Here is a 22935-nt window from a genome sequence, read left to right as displayed (position 1 = left end):
AAAGTAATCAGGATTTCTAGCTAAAATGTTCTTTATAAAAGACCCACGTTTTAGGTTTAAAGTACTCAGGATTTCTAGCTAAAATTTTCTTTATAAAAGACCCACATTTTCGTTTTAAAGTAATCAGGATTTCTAGCTAAAATTTTCTTTTTAAAAGACCCACGTTTTTGGTTTAAAGTAATCAGGATTTCTAGCTAAAATTTTCTTTATAAAAGACCCACGTTTTTCGTTTAAAGTAATCAGGATTTCTAGCTAAAATTTTCTTTATAAGAGACCCACGTTTTTCGTTTAAAGTAATCAGGATTTCTAGCTAAAATTTTCTTTATAAAAGACCCACGTTTTTGGTTTAAAGTAATCAGGATTTCTAGCTAAAATTTTCTTTATAAAAGACCCACGTTTTTGGTTTAAAGTAATCAGGATTTCTAGCTAAAATTTTCTTTATAAAAGACCCACGTTTTTGGTTTAAAGTAATCAGGATTTCTAGCTAAAATTATCTTTATAAAAGACCCACATTGTCGGTTTCAGAGATGCAGTGTTTTTGGCTTAAAATTTCTTTATAAAAGACCCCCTTTAAATGACTGAAAGAAACTGGATTTCTAGCTAAAATTGTCTTTATAAAAGACCCACGTTTTCGGTTTAAAATAAGCAGGTTTTCTAGCTAAAACTTTCTTTATAAAATACCCATGTTTTCGGTTTAAAATAAGCAGGATTTCCAAATAAAATTTTCTTTATAAAAGTCCTACGTTTTCGGTTTAAAATAATCAGGATTTCTAGCTAAAAGTTTCTTTATAAAAGATCTACGCTAAATGATTAAAATACTATGTCTTCTGTTAGAGACTGTGTCTTCTGTTAATTACTAGGTCTTCTGCTAATTACTAGGTCTTCAGTTAAAGACTACGTCTTCTGTTAATAACTACGTATCTTTTTATGACTACGTCTTCTGTTAAAGACTACACATTCTTTTAAAGACTACGTATTCTTTTAAAGTAAGCTCTTCTTTTAGTGGCTACGTTTTCTTTTAAAATCGACGTATTCTTTTAAGGAATACGCCTTCTTTTAGGGAATATGCCCTCTGTTTAGGACTACGTCTTCTTTTAAATACAACGTCGTCTTTTAAAGATTACGTCTTCATTTAAGTACTACTAGTCTGTTAAACGCTACGTCTTCTGTTAAAAGCTACATCTTATTTTATAGGCTACGTATTCTATTAGAACTAAATCTTCTTTTATAGACTACGTCTTCCATTAAAGACTACATATTCTGTTAAAGACTACATATTCTGTTAAAGACTAAGTCTTCTGTTAAAGACTACATCTTCTGTTAATGACTTCGTCTTCTGTTAATGACTACGTCTTCTGCTAAAGTCTAGGTATGCTGTTAAATACCACGTATTTGCTAAAGACTACTTGCAGTTTTTATTTCTAGCTTAAAGTTTGTTTACAAAATACCCACGTTGACAGTTTAATCGAAGCCGTATTTCCCCCTTAAATTTTGTTTTTAAAAGCCCTAACCTATAATCAGAATAAGAATGTAAACCCGAATTCGGACTAAAATCTGAAATAAGTAGAACCTGAAATTGAACTGAACTAGAATTGAACAATAACTAATATAATTAATTCAACAACTTCTGGCTTTAAAAAATGGCTTTATATTTATTAGACTTATCAAGCACTTTCAAAGTTAATAAAATGCTCGTATTTATAGGTGAAAGTACAGCTTCTCTAAGCCACCTTAAATGACTTTAATACAGCCAGTCTCTTCCACTCATATTTTGCCGTTAATAACACCATTAAAAGCATTTTTATTTAAGCCCATCTGTTTTATATTTTTGACTTGATTAAAGTTGATTTATATTTCTTATAAAAATTTTACATACTCTTATGACAAAATAAATAAAGAAATGAAAATACATATAAAAAATGTTAAAAAATAATAATAAATATGAATACGATATCTTTTGTTGACCTTATTTATATGTAAAACAATATAAAAAAAAAACAAAAAATATCAACTTTTAAAATACGACTGAGTGTATGTATTACAGGCATGCGAAATTTTTTATTATAAACTGACATGGTCATATGCATATTGTTTATTTAAGAGTATGCTGGATTGTTTTTTCACCCCAAAACTGAGAAAAAAGTATAAATAAATGTATTAATATCCTATGGTTTGTTGTATTGAAGTTAAATAATAAAAAAGGGACATTTTATGATTATTTACATACTATAACTATATTAATATGGAATAATGAAATGTATGCAAGGCATACACGGCTGAAAATGTATAAAGCATACAGTTAGGGGCAAAAGTTAAAAAAATGCCGTTAAGAGTGTTTAGGGTCTACTTCGGATCCACAAATGATCCCTCTGAATGAACATTTAGACCAGTAAGCAAACTTTCAGTTTAAGGAGGCCTCAGAAGATCACTATCAGATCAAATTCAAACTAACTGACGGGATAAAGGTAAAAGATTGGCTGGTGAAACGCCTGGCTTATTATCACTTACATAGCTTAACATTGAAGAGTAAATATTGGTAAACAACCGAAAAATCACTGAGAGAAGAGTCTGCCCAAATGCCGATAGAGTGTGAGTAAAAATCACACAGGCAAAGATCAATGATTGGCGTGTTATTTATTCAAAATTCGTTTCAGTTTTCGTTCTTCACTGTCTCTGAACACTGATATACCAAATTAAAATATTTCCATATTTTTTTCCATACACTACACAGTTATAGTACTCGCATCAATATTTTTTTGTTTGCATTTTTTTGTGTGGAAATTGCATCAATAAGAAAACAAAAGAAGGATATGTTTCACATCTCATGTTAAATGGGTTCATAAAAATTAAGAGCATTAAATGAATTTTAAGACTTAAAAATTTATATATTGTATCTCTTTTTTGTTCATAGGTTTTAAATGCATAAAATGCCATTGGTCACAATAAACAGAAAAAACAAAGTTAAGAACAAAAGTCTCTGGCAATAAACAGAAAATATGGTTAAATATTTAAACAGCTGCATTTAATTACATACGTCAGTGGGAAAACTTAAAAAAAAAACAACAACAACAATTACAGACAAAAAGACATTTTGGCAGCACTTATTAAAAGCGTTTCCTGATAAAAAGTCATTTCATTAGCAAGCAGAATTGATCGCCAGACTATATTATGCAAGCAGTTTTTGGTTTAAGCAGTTAACAGCCATGAGCTTAAATATGAGCAAACATATGTCTTGTTATTGGGAAAATATTTTAAATTAAAAGGAAGTAAATAAAACTATAAGAAAAATAGACAGTCATTACAACCAAAGGCAACTTTGGGTTTACTGTAGCGCTGCAAGAGTTTAAATTTGTAGACTGGTTGTTTTATAAAGAAAATTTAAGCGAGAAATCCGGATTCTTTTTAACTAATAATGGTGTTCTCTTATAAACAAAATTTAAACTGGAAATACGGCTTCTTTTAAACTGTTAACGTGGGTCTTTTATAAACCAAATTTAAGCGAGAAATAAGGTTTCCTTTAAACTGTTAACTTGGGTCTTTTATAAACCAAATTTAAGCGAGAAATAAGTCTTCCTTTAAACTCTTAACGTGGGTCTTTTATAAACCAAATTTAAGCGAGAAATAAGGCTTCCTTTAAACTGTTAACATGGGTCTTTTATAAACCAATTTTAAGCGAGAAATAAGGCTTCCTTTAAACTGTTAACATGGGTCTTTTATAAACAAAATTTAAACTGGAAATACGGCTTCTTTTAAACTGTTAACGTGGGTCTTTTATAAATCAAATTTAAACGAGAAATAAGGCTTCCTTTAAACTGTTAATGTGGGTCTTTCATAAACCAATTTTAAGCGAGAAATAAGGCTTCCTTTAAACTGTTAACGTGGATCTTTTATAAACCAAATTTAAGCGAGAAATAAGGTTTCCTTTAGACTCTTAACGTGGGTCATTTATAAACCAAATTTAAGCGAAAAATATGCCTTCTTTTAAACTGTTAACGTGGATCTTTTATAAACTAAATTTAAGCGAGAAATAAGGTTTCCTTTAAACTCTTAACATGGGTCTTTTATAAACCAAATTTAAGCGAAAAATATGCCATCTTTTAAACTGTAAACGTGGGTCTGTTATAAAGTAAATTTAAGCGAAAAGTAAGCCTTCTTTTAAACTGTAAACGTGGGTCTGTTATAAAGTAAATTTAAGCGAAAAATATGCCTTCTTTTAAACTGTAAACGTGGGTCTGTTATAAAGTAAATTTAAGCGAGAAATAAGGCTCCTTTAACGTGGGTCTTTTATAAAGAAAATTTAAGCGAGAAATACGCCTTTTATTAAACTGTTAATGTGGGTCTGTTATAAAGAAAATTTAAGCGAGAAATACGCCTTTTATTAAACTGTTAACGTGGGTCTGTTATAAAGAAAATTTAAGCGAGAAATACGCCTTCTATTAAACTGTTAACGTGGGTCTGTTATAAAGAAAATTTAAGCGAGAAATACGCCTTTTATTAAACTGTTAACGTGGGTCTGTTATAAAGAAAATTTAAGCGAGAAATACGCCTTCTATTAAACTGTTAACGTGGGTCTGTTATAAAGAAAATTTAAGCGAGAAATGCGCCTTCTATTAAACTGTTAACGTGGGTCTGTTATAAAGAAAATTTAAGCGAGAAATACGCCGTGGGTCTGTTATAAAGAAAATTTAAGCGAGAAATACGCCTTCTATTAAACTGTTAACGTGGGTCTGTTATAAAGAAAATTTAAGCGAGGAATACGCCTTCTATTAAACTGTTAAAATTTAAGCTAGAAATACAGTTTCTTTTAAAATGATAACGTGGAACTTTTAATGTGGGTCTTTTATAAACCAAATTTAAGCGAGAAATACTTCTTATTTTAAACTGTTAACGGGTGTATTATAAACAGAAGACGTAGTCTTTAACAGAAAACGTAGTTTTTAATAGAAGACGTAGTCTTTTAAAAACAGAAGACGTAGTCTTTAACAAAAGACGTAGAAGACGTAGTCTTTAACATAAGACGTAGTCTTTAACATAAGACGTAGTCTTTAACATAAAACGTAGTCTTTAACATAAGACGTAGTCTTTAACATAAGACATAGTCTTTAACAGAAAGCGTAGTCTTCTTAAAGAAGACGTAATCTTATTCAGATTCAGAGTAAGTCATTGGCTGGAGTGCTTGAATATATTCCTACATGATTAAAAAGGTTATTCATCAGATTCATACAGGATTTTTTGGAGAGTTCTTAATACTGACTATGTTGGATATAATCTTGCAAAGACAGGAACTGTGCCAGCAACTTTTGTCTTTTTTCTGCTACGAAATTAGTGGAAAGTCAATGTTTTAGCCCATTAACTCTTTCTTATAATATTTAAATTAAATGAAAATATCGGATTCTTAAATTGGTTTAAATGACTTTATTTAAATAAATATTTATAATGTTTCCTTTAATATTTTATTATTTGTAATTAGTTTTTTAATTGTTTCGTCTTATTTTTCTCATTACAGATGTTTGTATTCCTTAAAAGTTTTCCATTGATGTAACATGCCATCGATGTAACTTGACTGACAAAATGTGTAAGTATTCAAAGTTGTAAAATATTATTGCCAAAGCATTCTTCCTAAAGGTTTTCTGAAAATAAAAGAAATGAAATATTTAAGATATTTTTATTAAAAAGGTATTACAAAAAAGGTATTGATAAAAATCAAGTGTTTGCTTAAAAAAATATTGATTAAACAAATTATATCCAGTGAAATACAAATCTTTATGATAAATAATTAACTACTTTATATTGCAGGCTAAAGTGAAGTTAAGTCTTTAGATTTGTTTTTTGTAGAAATTCTAATATTTAATTTGATTTTCTCTTGTATTTCTTTTTTTGGTTTATTTTTATTTTAGTGAAAACCTACAATAGTCTTGTACGTTAACTTTCATTTGGAAGCCACAGTTGTGTTATTTTTTCCAGCTCTACTTTTATTTTCTGTTATCGTAGTTTTTAATAGTTGTAGTACTCTCAACATGTAGCAGGAGTAGGAGTTTAACAGGAAACTCTATTACTTTTGCTTTAGCTATAAAATAAAACTTTCAGCTATAGTTTTTTTTATATTTTATTTTATATGTTATTTCTATTGCTGCAGCAATCAAATGTACTAGGTACCTGAATATTACTTTGTATAGAACAACAAAAAAATCACATAAAAGTTTTTTAATTAAGTATATTTATATGAAAAACTATTGTATTGTATAGCTAGTGTTAGTGCTAGTTTTATTATTTTTCAACTTGAAAAATAATACCAACATAATGCAGTTTAAAACAAATAATATTGAATACCTACAATTTACAAGGTAAACGTCAGTCAGTCAGTTAGCAGTTTAATATTTAGTTGAAGTACAATGTTAAATGAAAATTGTAACGATGACTGATATTTAATATTGTTTAAATATTAGGGAATAATTAATTAATTTAGTAGTAAAGTTTAAACTGAAATCTATTTGATGTCATAGTGAATGTAATTGAAAGCTTTAGCATATATATTAAGCATCAGCGAAGGCTTAAATATTTGTTTATTTTTAAAATTGTTTCTCATAAAATTTCGAAAATTCAAGATTTTGAATCTTAAAAAATTCCTACAAAATCCTTCTCAAAATGTATGCCAACATTACCTTTGTCTAAAAGTATTTATTACTGATTTATAAAGATTAAATATTACTTTATTCCACTCCAGCTTTTTTTTTTTACAAACTTTTTCATATTTGTTTATAGTTTTTCTTTTTTTAATTTTTATGCATTTTCTATGTGTTTTGACTAATAAAACAGACATAATCTTGCCAGTCTTGCAGTCACTTTTTTTCTTCAGTTGGCTCTTGAAGGTCCTTATGAAAAACCAGAAAAGGTAATCTTGCCAGCAGTTTGTTACACATACTCCTTTACAGAAGCTTATATTGTTTTTTTGTTTTTTTTTTGCATAAGTTTTGCTTTATGCCAGAATTTTTGAAATATTGCAATGTAACCGTAAGACCAAGAAACAATTTTTAGCTATTTGTTTATTTTGATTTGAATATTTCTTGTTGTTGTTTCATTTCTTACGAAAATTTGTATGCCAACTTTTACAGGATATAAAAGTTTTGCAGTGTTTCTTAGGTAAATTAACATTATTCTTACAGATACAAGCATAAATTTATGCACAAATACTACACACGAAATGAAAAACTCATGCTGTTGGTCTTTATATATTTTGGTTACCCGGCAGGTTTTAGAGGAATATAATATCATATATACGCGATCATAGAGAGAGATCTTGAATCGTTGTGTTTTATAAATTATTTGAGTTGTAAAATTCTTAGAACAATCGTCGATCAATCACTTCTTCAACTTTCTATTCAATCGTGGATATTTGAGTTGTCAAATTCTAAAAACAATCCTGGATCTTTCATTTCTTTAATTTTCACTTCAATCGTGGATCTATCTGTCCTTTAATTTTCACTTCAGTCGTGAATCTTTCAGTCCTACAACTTTCCTTTTAATCGTGGATCTTTCAGTCCTTCAACTTTCACTTCAATAATGCATCTTTCAGTCCTTCAACTTTCACATCAATCATTAATCTTTCAGTCCTTCAACTTTCCTTTCAATCGTTGATCTTCAGTCCTTCAACTTTCCTTTCAATCGTGGATCTTTCAATCCTTCAACTTTAACATAAATCCTGGATCTTTCAGTCCTTCAACTTTCTCTTCAAACGTGTATCTTTCAGTCCTTCAACTTTCACTTCAATCGTTAATCTTTCAGTCCTTCAACTTTCCTTTCAATCGTGGATCTTTTAGTCCTTCAACTTTCCTTTCAATCGTGGATCTTTCAGTCCTTTAACTTTAACTTTCACTTAAATCGTGGTTTCAGTCCTTCACCTTTCACTTCAATCGTGGATCTTTCAGTCCTTCAACTTTCCTTTCAATCGTGGATCTTTCAGTTCTTCAACTTTCACATCAATTGTGGATCTTTCAGTCCTTCAACTTTCCATTCAATCGTGGATCTTTTCGTCCTTCAACTTTCCTTTCAATCGTTGATCTTTCAGTCCTTCAACTTTCACTTCAATCGTGGATCTTTCAGTCCTCCAACTTTCACATCAATCGTTGATCATTCAGTCCTTCAACTTTCCTTTCAATCATGGATCTTTCAGTCCTCCAACTTTCACTTCAATCGTGGATTTTTCAGTCCTCAACTTTCACTTCAATCGTGGATCTTTCAGTCCTTCAACTTTCTCTTCAAACGTGTATCTTTCAGTCCTTCAACTTTCACATCAATCGTTGATCATTCAGTCCTTCAACTTTCCTTTCAATCATGGATCTTTCAGTCCTCCAACTTTCACTTCAATCGTGGATTTTTCAGTCCTCAACTTTCACTTCAATCGTGGATCTTTCAGTCCTCCAACTTTCACTTCAATCGTGGACTTTTCAGTCCTCAACTTTCACTTCAATCGTGGATCTTTCAGTCCTCCAACTTTCACTTCAATCGTGTTTCTTTCAGTCCTTCAACTTTCACTTCAATCATGGATCTTTCAGTCCTTCAACTTTCACTTCAATCGCGGATCGTTCAGTCCTTCAACTTTCACTTCAGTCGTGGATCTTTCAGTCCTTCAACTTTCACATCAATCGTGGATCTTTCAGTCCTTCAACTTTCTCTTCAATCGTGGATCTTTCAGTCCTTCAACTTTCACATCAATCGGTAATATTTCATTTCTTCAACTTTCACTTCAATCGTGAATCTTTCAGTCTCCAACTTTCTCTTCAATCGTGTATCTTTCAGTCCTTCAACTTTCACTTCAATCGTTAATCTTTCCCTTCAATTGTTGATATTTGAGTTGTCGAGTTGTTAAATAAATCGTGGATCATGCATTTCATCAACGTTCATTTCAATCGCGGATATTTGTATTGGATCTTGTATTTCTTCAACTTTCACTTCAATTGTGGATCTTTTAGTAGTTTAAATCTCATATAATTCAGGCAAGCCATTCGTGAATATTTTCGTCGTTAAATTTTAAATCGTACTGTATTATAAATTACTATAATCATTGTTACTAGTTACTTCTGTAATCAATTAATCCCTCTTATGGTTAAATTTGCCAGTCTACAAGTAGATTAGTTGGTAACTAGTGAATATTTCAAGTGCTCAATACATTCCTAAACGCTGAACTAGTTCTCTGGATAGCAGGGTAAATACATATTTCTATATATTCTGTTACCGTGGTTTATCTTCTCTATTTTTCAGAACAACGTATGTGTATAGCTGTATGAGAGAGAGAGATTGAGTATGTTTATTATTATTTTTTTTGTTAAATATTATTTGTAGCATACTGAACAGGTGCTTTTCATAATATAAACACAACATGTTGTTTTTATTCTAAAAACATCTATACAAATATCTTTTGTTTTTGTTATTTTTTTTTTCATACAATATTTCTTATAAACATAAATAGACATAAATACATACATATTTATATATGTTTGTATTTTTTTTTACATATGAATATGATTTGTTTATATTTTTATATGTTTTTTTGTATTTATTTCTTATATTACAATTTATCTGCATGTATTTTAGGTGTAAATATTATAAAACAAAAGTTTTTTACATATCCTGAACTACCCAGACTTTAAGGGGTATTATAAGTTTGTCATATGAAAAGTAATAAATATTTAGCTAAGTAGCAATAGTTAAAATAAATTAGGTATTCGTAAAAAACCTAAAATGTTTATAATTGTTCAACTCTTTCATTCTTTAGTAACATCAATTGTGGTTCTATTAGTTGGTTAACTCCACAGAAAACACTATATCTTAAACCGTTTCAATTCAAATATTTGTCACATATTGAACTGGTTTCAATTATTTCATAATTAAATCAAGTATTCATTTGCTCAAAAACAAAATTTCTTGATATTTTCTATTGAATTTGATTATTTTGACAATTGAATATACAATTTTCCATATTGGTTGAATTTCAAATACAAAAATTATTGAATAGATAATTTTCGTAATTGAAAACACATTTTTGTTATTTTTTGTGTTTCAATTACGAAAATTATTTATTCAATAATTTTTGTATTTGAAATTCAACCAATAACGTAAATTGTATATTCAATTGTCAAAATAATCAAATTTAAAACTCAAAATTCAATAGAAAATATCAAGAAATTTTGTTTTTGAGCAAATGAATACTTGATTTAATTATGAAATAATTGAAACCAGTTCAATATGGGATAAATGTTTGAATTGAAATATATATGTTGATGCTACAACAACAGGCTCTTGTAATCCATAAATCAACAATCAATTCACTGTTCAATCCCATTAATCGTGGATCTTTTAGTCGTTCGACTCTTCCATTGATCAATTACATTACTCGTGATCATTTATATTACTCATGGATCTTTTAGTCGTTCGTCAACCATGGATCTTATAGTCTATTGAACCCCAAAACAATCGTGCATATTTTAGTACTTATATCTACAAAAGAATCGTGGTTCTGCTTGTCCTCAAATCTTCAATCAATCGTTGAACATCAATCATGTTTGAGTTGTCAAATTCTTAAAATAGTTGTGGTCAAAATCTTAAAACAATGATATTGAGTTCTTAAAATCTTAAAACAATTGTGTGGATCTTTCATTTCTTTAACTTTCAATCGTGTATTAGTTCTTCAACTTTCACTTCAGTCGTTAATCTTCCATTTCTTCAATCGTAGATATTTCAGTTCAGCTTTCACTTCAATCGTGGATATTTCTGTCCTTCAACTTTCACTTCAATTATGCATCCTTCAGTCATTCAAATATCTCTTCAATCGTTGATATTTCATTTCTTCAACTATCACTTCACTCGTGGATCTATCAGTCATTCAACATTCACTTCAATCGTTAGTGTTTCAGTCCTTCAAATTTAACTTCAATCGTGGAAATTTCAGTCCTTCAAATTTCAATTCAATCATTGGTCTTTCAGTCCTTCAACTTTCACTTCATTCGATGATCTTTCAGTCCTTCAACTTTCATTTCAATCGATGGTATTTCAGTCATTCAACTTTCACTTCAATCGATGATCTTTCAGTTCTTCAACTTTACTTCAATCGTTGCTCTTTCATTTCTTCAAGTTTCACTTCAATCATGGGTCCTTCAGGCCTTGGACTTTCACCACAATCTTGGAACTTTCAGTCTTTCAACTTTCACTTTAATCGTGGATCTTTTAGTTCTTCAACTTTACTTCAATCGTGGAACTTTCAGTCTTTCAACTTTCACTTCAATCGTGGAAATTTCAGTTCTTCAACTTTACTTCCATCGTTGCTCATTCATTTCTTCAAGTTTCACTTCAATCATGAGTCCTTCAGTACTTGGACTTTTACCTCAATCGTGGAACTTTCAGTTCTTCAACTTTCACTTCAATCATGGATCTATTAGTAGCTTTACTTTTACTTCAATCATGGATCTTTCAGTCATTCAACTTGCACTTCAACTGTTGAACTTTCAGTCATTCACCTTTTCCTTCAATCGTTGATCTTTCAAATCTACAATTTTTCCTTCAATCTTGGATCTTTCATTCCTTGAACTTTCACTTCTATTGTAGTTTATTTCTCACAGAATTCAGTCAGGCGAATTGCGAATATTTTCGTTATTAAATTCTTAAATAAGCCCTGCTCTTTTGGTCATTAAATTAAAAAAGCAGTCGTGGATATTTCAGTCCTTCAACTTTTGACTTCGGTCGAGGATGTTTTGGTAGCTTAACTCTTACATCATTCCAATTGCGAATATTTTAAATTATAAAATAATCGTTGATCTTTTGGTCCTTAAGTTCTTAAATCATTCGTAGATAATTTGATAGTTAAATGATTAAACAAATCTTTAAAATTTTAATCAAATTCCTAAAATAATTATGGATCTTTCAGGCCTGTAAGTTTCACATCAATGGTGGATCTTTTAGTAGTTTAGCTCTCATATCATTCAGTCAGGCCAATAGTAGTTAAATTCTAAAATAATTGTTGATTATATGGTCCTTAAATTTTGAAAAAAATCGTGGAATATTTTAGAGTCTCAAGTATCTCACATCCTTGAGTCACATCAATCCTTAATCTTTATGCCTTTAAATCGACTTTTTAGTCCTTCGATTCTCACATCTTTCAGTTACATCAATCATGGATCAGTAGCGACTAACTGATCCATGATTGATTTGAACTGACATTATTTAAACTCAGCTATCGGTTGTCTTTTGCCGTTCAATCACTAAAACACATGTAGGAGCTTCTTTAGTCGATCTATTTGCTCAACTTCAAACCACCTCCTCCTTATTTTTGTAGTTTAAAGAGTTTTTGTTTTTTTGGTAAACCCAATATTTAGCATATTATTACATATGTTTTTTTTTTTTGTTTTGCCTTTACTCATACAAATAATTGCTTGTTTTTTCTAGTTGCCATATTTTTGTTTGTATATGAAAGTCGGTAGATGGAGAGTGTGTTCTTTTTGTAGTCATAAATTTTGTTAGCTTTTGATACTAATTTACTTTTACATGTGTTAAGTAGGGCATGTAATGGTAATAAATTTTTGGAAAAAACAATATAAATAAATGTCGAAAAGGCACAAATGAAAAGAAATTAATAGATATTCATACAAATAATATACATACATATATTGTATATTGGAATATACATAGATATATGCTATTGCTGTTATACAGTCTTATATGGTGGGAAAAAACTAGATAATAGAATATGGCATTAAAGAGAAAAAATCCCAAAAAATAGAGGCAATATATAAATAACCAAAGTGAATTATAGGAAATTCAAATAAAAAACTAGAAATTTAATAATAAAAAAACAATATTTGATTAACAAAATCAATGAACTCGTGATTTATTTGCAACTATTGTCTATAGTGACAATTTGTAACACTTTTAATTACAATAAATTCAATTGGTTTGGTTACCGCTATTCTAGACTTTTTAATTTTCAATTTTGTTATAATTTACATATTAGCCCTGTTCATTTACTTGCCCAGTAAATGCTTGCAACGAAAGAGTAAAGTAAAAATTTATAAAATTTGTCTCTGAAATGTTTTTGAGAACAGTAATCTTGACACTCGTCAAGTTTACTTGCGCAAGTCATGAGTTTATAGAAGAGAGTGAAAGAAAAATAGGAAAATCTTTCCAATCTCCTCTCCTCTCTCATCTACAAACTCAAAACTTGCACAAGTAAACTTGACGTGTGTGAACCAGCAAACTTTAAACTGAAGTCAAATCTCTATTTTTTGATTTGGCTTACCTAACATATACCCTTGTTATTTTCTTATATCATTTTCTAAATATATTTATTTAAATGCCCACCTGGTTTTTTTGAATCTGATTTTAGCGACTGTTTAAAATCACGTTTAATTAACTATTTCTGTGGTTTCAGCTGTGTTATTAGCCTTCAACAAAATGGCAAAATTTAAATTAAAAATATAAATAAATAAAAGGGTTGAATTAAAAGTAACTGACAATATTAAATACTTAAACAATTAGTGAAAATAGTTAATAACATTTTGTTTATTCACAGCAATCGTGAGAGACTTTTAGTGGTTAAATTGTCAAAGCTAAATAAATAAAAAAATATAAGCTATCGTGGATATTTTAGTCACTCAACTTTTTCATTATTAATTCACATCAATCGTGGATCTTTTATTCATTCAACTCTTGTTCCATTATATATTCCCATCAATCGTGGGTATTTTAGTCTCTCAACTCTTCCCTTGTTCATTCACATCAATTTTGGATATTTTATTCTCTCAACTCTTTCCTTGTTCTCTTCCTTCTTTCATTCACATCAATCGTAGATATTTTAATCCCTCAACTCTTCCATCTTTCATTCACATCAATCGTGGATCTTTTAGTCCCTCAACTATTCCTTCTTTCAATCACATCAATCGTGGATCTTTTAGTCCCTCAACTATTCCTTCTTTCAATCACATCAATCGTGGATCTTTTAGTCTCTCAACTCTTACCTCTTTCATTCACATCAATCGTGGATTTTTTAGTATCCCCACTCTTCCCCCTTTCATTCACTTCAATCGTGCATATTTTAGTATCTCAGTCGTGGATCTTTTAGTCTCTCAACTCTTCCCTCTTTCATTCACGTCAATCGTGGATCTTTTAGTCTTCCCAATCGTCCTCTTTCATTCACTTCAATCGTGTATATTTTAGTATCTCAATCGTGGATCTTTTAGTCTCCCTACTCTTCCTCTTTCATTCACTTCAATCGTGCATATTTTAGTATCTCAATCGTGGATCTCTTAGTATCTCAATCGTGGATCTCTTAGTATCTCAATCGTGGATCTCTTAGTATCTCAATCGTGGATCTTTTAGTCTCTCAACTCTTCCCTCTTTCATTCACTTCAATCGTGCATATTTTAGTATCTCAATCGTGGATCTTTTAATATCTCAATCGTGGATCTTTTAGTCTCTCAACTCTTCCCTCTTTCATTCACATCAATCGTGGATCTTTTAGTCTCCCCACTCTTCCCTCATTCATTCACTTCAATCTTGGATATTTTAGTATCTCAATCGTGGATCTTTTAGTCTCTCAAATCTTACCCTTTGTTCATTCACATCAATCCGGGATATTTTACTCTCTCAACTCTTCATATGTTCCCTTCTTCAAGCACATCAATGATGGGTCTTTTAGTCGCTCAACTCTTCGCTTGTTCATTGACATCATTATTTTGGTCAATAAACTCTTCCCTGGTTCAGTCACATCAATCGTTGATATTTTAGTACTTTAACTCATCCATTGTCCATTTATATCAATCGTGGATCTTTTGGTCTCTCAACTCTTCCATTGTCCATTCACATCAAACGTGGATATTTTAGTATCTCAAATCTTCCCTTTTATTCATTCACATCAATCCTGGATCTTTTACACTCTTAAATCTTCCGTTATTCATTCCCATCAATTGTGGATCTTTTAGTCTCTTAACTCTGCACATGTTCCTTCAGATAAATGGTGGATCTTTTAATCTCTCAACTGATGCATTTTACATGTACATCAATCGTGAATTTTTTTACCCATTAGGAACATGGATCGTTTATACTCTCAACTCTTCCATTATTCATTCACATCAATCGTGGATCTTTTATTCGTTCAACTCGTCCATTGTTCACTCACAACAGTTTTCAATCTCTTATTCTGTCAACTCTGCGACTGTTCATCCATTGTTTTTATTTTATTTAAACAATCCTGGAACTTTCGACTCCTAAAACAATCGTGGATGGTTAAGATTCCTATCCAATCATGGATTTAATGACTAAAGAATGGTGGATTGTTAAGATTCCTAACCAATTGTGAATCTAATGACAAAATAATCGTGGATGGTTAAGATTCCTAACCAATCGTGGACCTAATGACTAACCAATCGTGGCTCAAATGACTAAACAATCGTGGATTGTTAAGATTCCTAACCAATCATGGCTCTAATGACTAAACAATCGTGGATGTTTAAAATTCCTAACCAATAGTGGATCTAATGACTAAAGAATGGTGGATTGTTAAGATTCCTAACCAATCGTAGCTCTAATGACTAAACAATCGTGGATGGTTAAGATTCCTAACCAATCGTGAATCATATGACTAAATAATGGTGGATTGTTAAGATTCTTAACCAATCGTGGATCTCAGTCATTCGATTTCTGAAACAATCGTGGATATATTAGTAATTAGATCTTGGAAACACTCGTGTTTTTTTAAGTCATTAGATTTCTGGAAACAATCGTGAATCTTTTAACCATTAAATTCCCATTACTTATACCACAACCTTCCTAAATTTATCAATTTATTTCTGTCTTTTTCGCTGGCACAGAATTGAAAAATTGTTTAGCTAAATAAGTACACAACATTTTAATTTCAACAATGAAAATAATTTGCATTTAGAACCAAATAGCAAAGTAATCACAACAAAAACAATACAAAAATGAATTACTCAAAATATACAGACAGACAGACACAAATACTCTTTACACACATGAGAGCACAGACAACTACATACATACATACAAAATAAAAAATAATTTCTATTAGTTTTGGAATGTTTTAGAGAGTTCGCATTATAATTTTTCAATGAAGTAATTTTGTTGTTGCGAAAATAAACGAACATTTTCCAGGAAAAATTAAATATTACGAAAAACTAAATAGTTGAGAGGAGTACATTTAGAAAACTATGTTATATTACAGCGAAAAATAAAGGGGTTTGAAAACAAACCAGCTGAATATTTGCTATAGAGATGAATATATGTATAGCACCCATTGCTAGCTGATGTATGTAAAGGATGAATTGTTGTAACAGCAACTAAGCAATTTTTAAATGTTGTCAATTGTTGTTGCTTTTAACGCTCATTACGCAAAGTTGCAACAAAAAAAAAACTGAAAACATTTTTCTATTAGTTACTTTAACTATCAGCATCACACACATGTTGACGTTTAGGTCTTTCTTTTTTTTTTTTTTTTGCTGATCACATTCATACATTTATTTTTTTGGGGAACATTGTGTATATTTTAACTTTATACATAATAGATGTAGTCATGAACAATCTAACAACAACTATATAATAAAATGTTAACAGCAGTAACAACTACAACAATTTGAGCAACAAAAAAAAAAAGAAGAAATTTACACATATTATAGGAATATAGTGAGGGACAATAAAAGGAGGAGTTTTGAAACTATAATATTTTCATGATAATAAAAATGCAGGATTTTTTCAAGTTTTTGGCTTTTATTTTGAAACATTTGTATAAAATAAATTTATTCAAAGTATTACCCAAAGTATTAGCTATGACCTTTTCCCATCATTCTCGCAACATATGGATTCCGAATCAAAAGAACTGCTCATCTTTTAAGGTCATGAACGAATCAAGACAATTTCGGATACTCTGTTATAAGGAGAAGCGTATCCCAAAGAGAGCGGTCTGCATTCATCGAAACAAATAGTATTCGGAAAGGACAAGGTCTGGATTATAAGGCGGGTGAAACAAAACTTCCCAAGCACTTCATTCTAAATGGGGTTTAATAGGTATTGCATAATATAGCCGAGCATTTTCATGATGGAATATTACTGTTTCATGTCTGGGCGTTTCTCGGTTAATGATCGCTTCAAACTAAGCTGTTACATTCGGTACAGGTACCCTATGATAATATGGTCAGATTTCAGCAGCTCATATTAGATAGAAACCTTTTCCTCCTACCATACAGAGCATTACCTTAGCGCCATGTATATTTGACTTTGGAGTAGATTCGGCTAGTTGACCGGGCTTCATGTACGATCTGTGATGCTTCTGTTTATCGTAATGGATCAATTTTTTATCGCAAATAATGATTCGGTGCAAAAATGATTTTCTTTTATACAAAATTGTCTTTCAAGGTCTCTCAGCTTCAGTTTGTATGATATCCAGTTTCCCTGCTTTTGTTATATGCAGCTGCTACTTGCAAAAATTTTTAAATTGCTGCTTTAGTAGCTCCCAATGATTTTGCAAGCTCCTGTTGGTAGGCTTGACTTCCGTGTCAAAATCACCACTTCTTAATCGAACAAATCAACTCTCGCACATTGTAATCCTTTTCAAATTAAAGAGTAAAGCACTTTTTTCAAATTAAAGAATTAAAGCAGAAATGGGACAAAATTCTACATTTTCGAAGAAAAAAAACCTTGTTGTTTACACTATAATGTTCAATAACCAAGTATAATAATAATAAACAAATAAGAGAGCTATATATATCTTATATACCCATCACCAAATTATACTTTAAAATATTTTTATTCAAACAAAAAAAAAATGTTTTTTTAAATTTTTTAAAAAAAAATTGTTATTTTTTTTTTTAATTTTTAAAAAGGTTCTTTTTTTTGGAAAAATAATTTATAGAAAAAAATTTTTTTTGATTAAAAAAAAATTTAGGTTAAAAAATATTTGTCCCGATTTTGACCCATTGTAGGTCCAACTTACTATAGCCTTATATACATCGTTACAATGGACTTTAAAATATCTATCATTAGATATCCATAATGTCTATATTAATGATTTAGTAATCCAGATATAAATAAAAAATAGGGCAAAAATCGAGGTTGTGCCGGTTTTTTTTCTTTATATCTCAGCCATTTCTGGGCCGATTTTGTCGATTTTAAATAGCAACCAGTAGGAATTCCCATATATTGATATATGGATGATATATGTAAGTTATTTGGGGGCTACGGATTGCAGCATACAGACGGACAGACGGACATGGCTATAACGACTTCGCTATCTATAACGATCCAGAATATATATACTTAGTGGGGTCGCAAATGAAAAATTTAGAAATTACAAACGGAATGACAAACTTATATATGTTTACCATTCATGGCGAAGGGTATAATGACAGATATGTAGCCTTCAAAATGAAATGTTAGTCTAGAAATACGACACCTAAATCCGGTATTTTTAAGTTATTCTCCCAATATTACCAAAATGAAATGGTCCATGTATGTAATAGCATCACGTAAGAACGGCTGGAGCGATTTGGCTGAATTTTTTTTTATTCGATTCGAAATTTTCAGGAGATGGTTTGTAAAGAAAAAAATTAAAACATTCCGGGTAGAACTCGGATTTTTTTTTGAGTCCTGTCAACTGTAATAAAATAGCTCCCTAAAGTATGCAGTACAAATTTAGATATTTTATTTGCAAATAAATAAGATCAGGCAGGTGCATGTGGGTTGGAGAAACTTGAAGAACTAACATTAGTAAATGCTACCGGGCGAAGCCGGGTTTAGTTTATTATATTTTCTTTAGCTTTAGTTTGATTTAGAATTTCTTTAGCTGAAACTTTTCGTAATCCATTTGATTTTGCTGAAGAAGAATCTAAATTAATATCAAACTCATGTTTGTCTAAAATGAAGTGGAACTTTAATGTAGACAATTGGCAACAATATGCATTAAAGGGTTAAGCAAGGAGTCAATGTATCACTTATAGACAGTAATTAACACTAATGTCTGATCACTTGATATATTTTGGGTCGAATTGATATATCTTGGGTCATTTTAGGTAATATAGCCCGAAGTTATTGTCACTTAAAACGTTAAGTGATACAAACTGGTTTTATGCAAATAGTGTTGAAACAATTCTCATAAAGTGTATTTTCTTTTTGCTCAAGTATACTAACATCCCATGTAACCTAGCGTAAAGTCAATAGTGTCTCTAAGTAACTTATAATGTAGTCATATTTATTTTGTACTGCACTTTAGAAAGTAAGTTATTTTACACACCAGAAGTAATCAATTGGAGAGTTGGATGTCCAGGAAATGTGTTTTTAACTGACTATTTGAGGTCAATTAGCACCTGTATATGTTAAAATTACTAGTCATGTAGCTGATAAACTAACCAGTTAAGTAGCTTAAACTTTAAAGGTAACTGACTCTATGTAACCGGTATGTGAAACCAATGTGGTGATTAATTTGGACCAACTATCGGAAAGTCTCATTGTAATCCCTGTTTTCGACAAGCACTTGTTAAAATAACTATTCACTTAGCTAGTTATGTAACTAGTTGTCACCCTAAATGATAGGTAAAATCACTAGTTAGGGACTGTCTCTTAAAACTGCTGGGCTTTGATTGCATAGTACAAAAATATTTGAAATCGTTTCAGAATATTAAACATTTCTTGTAGCCATACGCTATTTGAAACCAAGATATTTAAGTGTGCAGCCGGGGTATATAAATTAAACATCTCTAAAAACTGTATTTTGAAAGCAATTTCTATAGATGTTAGATTTTTAGTTAAATGATTTTTCTTCTTTATTATCGTTAATATTTCAAATAGCCTTATTTTGTTATATCACTCACTGTATTTGTACATTATGTGTTCGTACCACACAGTATAGTACTGAGCTTGAAGTAGTAGCACTTGTTCATATACTTGTGTATTTGTATGAAAGTATGTATGAATGTACGAACTAAAATCACGTATCATTTAACAACATTTTAGCAAAATGCATTTTAACTCATCATATATGATGAATCTAAACATGCAACGACAACAACATACACAACAGCACAGTCATTTTATAAATCACTGGTCGGCATTCACAGGCACCAAGGGCCGAACGAAATCATTTTTGATGACGATTGTCAACGAAACTCTTTGATATAAAAATTTAAATCAGTTTCTTGATAGTTTCCAACAGAGAAGGATTTTCGCTTCATATAGCATTGCACACATATGTTCTCCTTTTGCCGACCATTGGTATAAAGACGTACATTCACACACAAACATATTTATGCTACCCAAGACACACCCAACAAACATGGCGGTTTGATATCAAATTGTTAATGATTTAAATCAAAGCCTTTTTTGGAATGTAAATGTTTAAGAATGCTTTAATAGTATTTAAAAACAAGTTACAAAATTTAAAAAAAAAATATTTTTTTTCTGATTTATTATGATTTTTTTTTAAATTTATTAGTGAGAAAAATTGGATGAGAAAAAAAAAATTTTTTTTAGGTGAAAAAAATTCGGGTTAAAAAATATTTTTCCCAATTTTGACCCATTGTTGGTCCGACTTACTATGTCCTTATACACGCCATTGCAAAGGTCTTTGTAATATCTATCATAAGATATCCATATTGTCTATATTAATGATTTAGTAATCCCGATATAGATAAAAACAGGTCTAAAATCGTGGTAGTCCTGGTTTTTTTCTTATATCTCAGGCATTTGTGTACCGATTTTAAATACCAACCGATCCGGGTCTATAGCGGATATGAGTGGCATTGGTATATATAAGTTTGTCATTCCGTTTGTACATGAACGTCCACATTTATCATCGGCGATATTATGGATCGTTATAGATAGCGGATCCATCTATATAGCGATCGGAGCCATCTATAACGATAGCGGAGCCATCTATAACGATCTGTATGTTGAAATCAATTTTGAGAAGTCACCAAATAACTTAAATATTGATTTATACATCAATATTTTATTTCGGGTTGTCATTTTTGACATCCTGTTATCTCATGTTGTGTTATCACAGGCGGATTTTAAGTTAAATTTTCTAAAAGTCTATCTATTCCTCTACAATTTTCATTTACATTATATTTCAATCGGTCCACTAGTTTCCGATCGAACCCACTAAGAGCCTCAGTTAAATTATGTATACTGAAATGATGCACCACTGCGTATACGTAGTATTTTGAATTTATAAAGAGAAAATAAGTATACGCCCAGTTACACTTCTACTCAATACTGTAAGCAATTGATGAAAAAAATGTTGCATATTTTTAGGATCATGTTTATTTTAGCATGAATTTTATAATTACAAGCGAATAATGTACACAATTTCTTAACTATTGGTTCGATCTGTATGAAACTTGGCAGATAAATAAAGAAATAATTAAGCTTTTGAAGTATTAGCCATGGAGATAAAAAGAGATGCACATAAGTGACACTGTAATGGGTTAAAGTTGATGTTATTATAAATAGGATTTGATTTTTTCATAATATTTTTTTTCATCAAATTTTATTTTATATTTTCATTAAAGTATACTTTGGTGAAATGTATATAAGATTGGCACAGCTGAATATAGCAATTTTACTTGTTCAGTTTTAAATTTGTATTGAAACTGTTGACAAATTACGTTTTCTCAACTTGATATCAAACGTAATGGTTTTGATTTGCCAACTAAGTAGTCTTCTTTTAATTTCGCATTGAAATTTTTGAGCCTTGAATATGTTATTGCACAGTGTTAACAAACTTTGAACATTCGAGAAGCAGTTTGCTTTCAAATCGTCCTCAATTAGAGATTGATCCGTGTTAGCGTAATTCTCAAAAGTTTCTCAAACTTATATAGAGGTTTGAATTTCACATTTGAATTCAATTTGAGAATGGTTTGGGAAACAATTTTGAATATGACCTTTTGTCAATTTAATGTAAAATATATTTCTTAAATCTAAACTAAAGTATGACTGAAGAAATCTTAATTCACAAGGCTGTTAAACATATTCCATAAATACTTATTAATTACATGAAATTTTAAATAATACTAAATTATGTCTGATCCTTATATTTATTGCATTTGAAATATGCATTTGAAATATAATTCTGAATTTTGTTGGAAAACAATTTAGCAATAAAAATATTTCTCAAATTAATAATAGAAACTTTTTATTAAACATTTTTTTTTAAATTTTTCTTAAACTTTTAACATTTGAAAAGTATTTGTTCAATCTTATTAAAGCTAAATGTTTGCTGGGTATTTAAACATGGAAGTACAACACATATAAATGAACTTTTAAAAGTTTATTTATAGCAATATATAAATTAACTCTGCAGAAATGTCGCATTCAATGAAAAGAAGGGGACATAGAGAGGAAAAAAAATAATGAATGAAAGATGGAACTGGAATAAGATGAAGGGAAACAATTTAAATATGAATATTATGGAAATTAAAAAATTTTATTAAGAAACTGGAATTTGAAATTAAATATACAAAAATAAGGATTTATATTTGTTATTATGGTATGAATAATTTACAAATGGCTGAGATATACGGAAAAAACCGGGACAACCTCGACAACCCTTCACCATGAGTGGCAAGGGCATATGTATATAAGTTTGTCATTCCGTTTGTAATTTCTACATTTTTCATTTGCGACCTAAGTATATACTGAATCGTTATAGATCCGTCTTTATGTTGAAATCAATTTTGCGTAGCTCCCAAATAATTTACAAACATGATTGATACATCAATATATCAGGAATTCTTCCGGCTCGGTTGTTATTTCAAGTCGAGAAAATCGGCCCACAAACGTCTGAGATATAAGGAAAAAAACCGGGACAACCTCGATTTTTGGCCTATTTTTATACCCTTCACCATGAGTGGCAAGGGTATATATAAGTTTGTCATTCCGTTTGTA

The 22935-nt window shown here is 30.2% G+C and overlaps 1 protein-coding gene across 1 annotated transcript in view; it reads left to right on the top strand.

Annotated features, from left to right (window-relative positions):
• Positions 1–22935, top strand: part of Lar (tyrosine-protein phosphatase Lar) — a 739256-nt gene that overhangs the window by 195199 nt on the left and 521122 nt on the right. Inside the window, exon 4 of the mRNA XM_065500666.1 lies at positions 5507–5575. The gene's annotated coding sequence lies outside the window, so the exon portion shown is untranslated. The remainder of the gene's footprint in view (positions 1–5506; positions 5576–22935) is intronic.

This window comes from Calliphora vicina, chromosome 2 (assembly GCF_958450345.1).
Source record: "Calliphora vicina chromosome 2, idCalVici1.1, whole genome shotgun sequence".
NCBI lineage: Eukaryota > Metazoa > Arthropoda > Insecta > Diptera > Calliphoridae > Calliphora > Calliphora vicina.
Note: the sequence above shows the minus strand (reverse complement) of the source record. Positions and strands in the feature narration are given on the sequence as shown.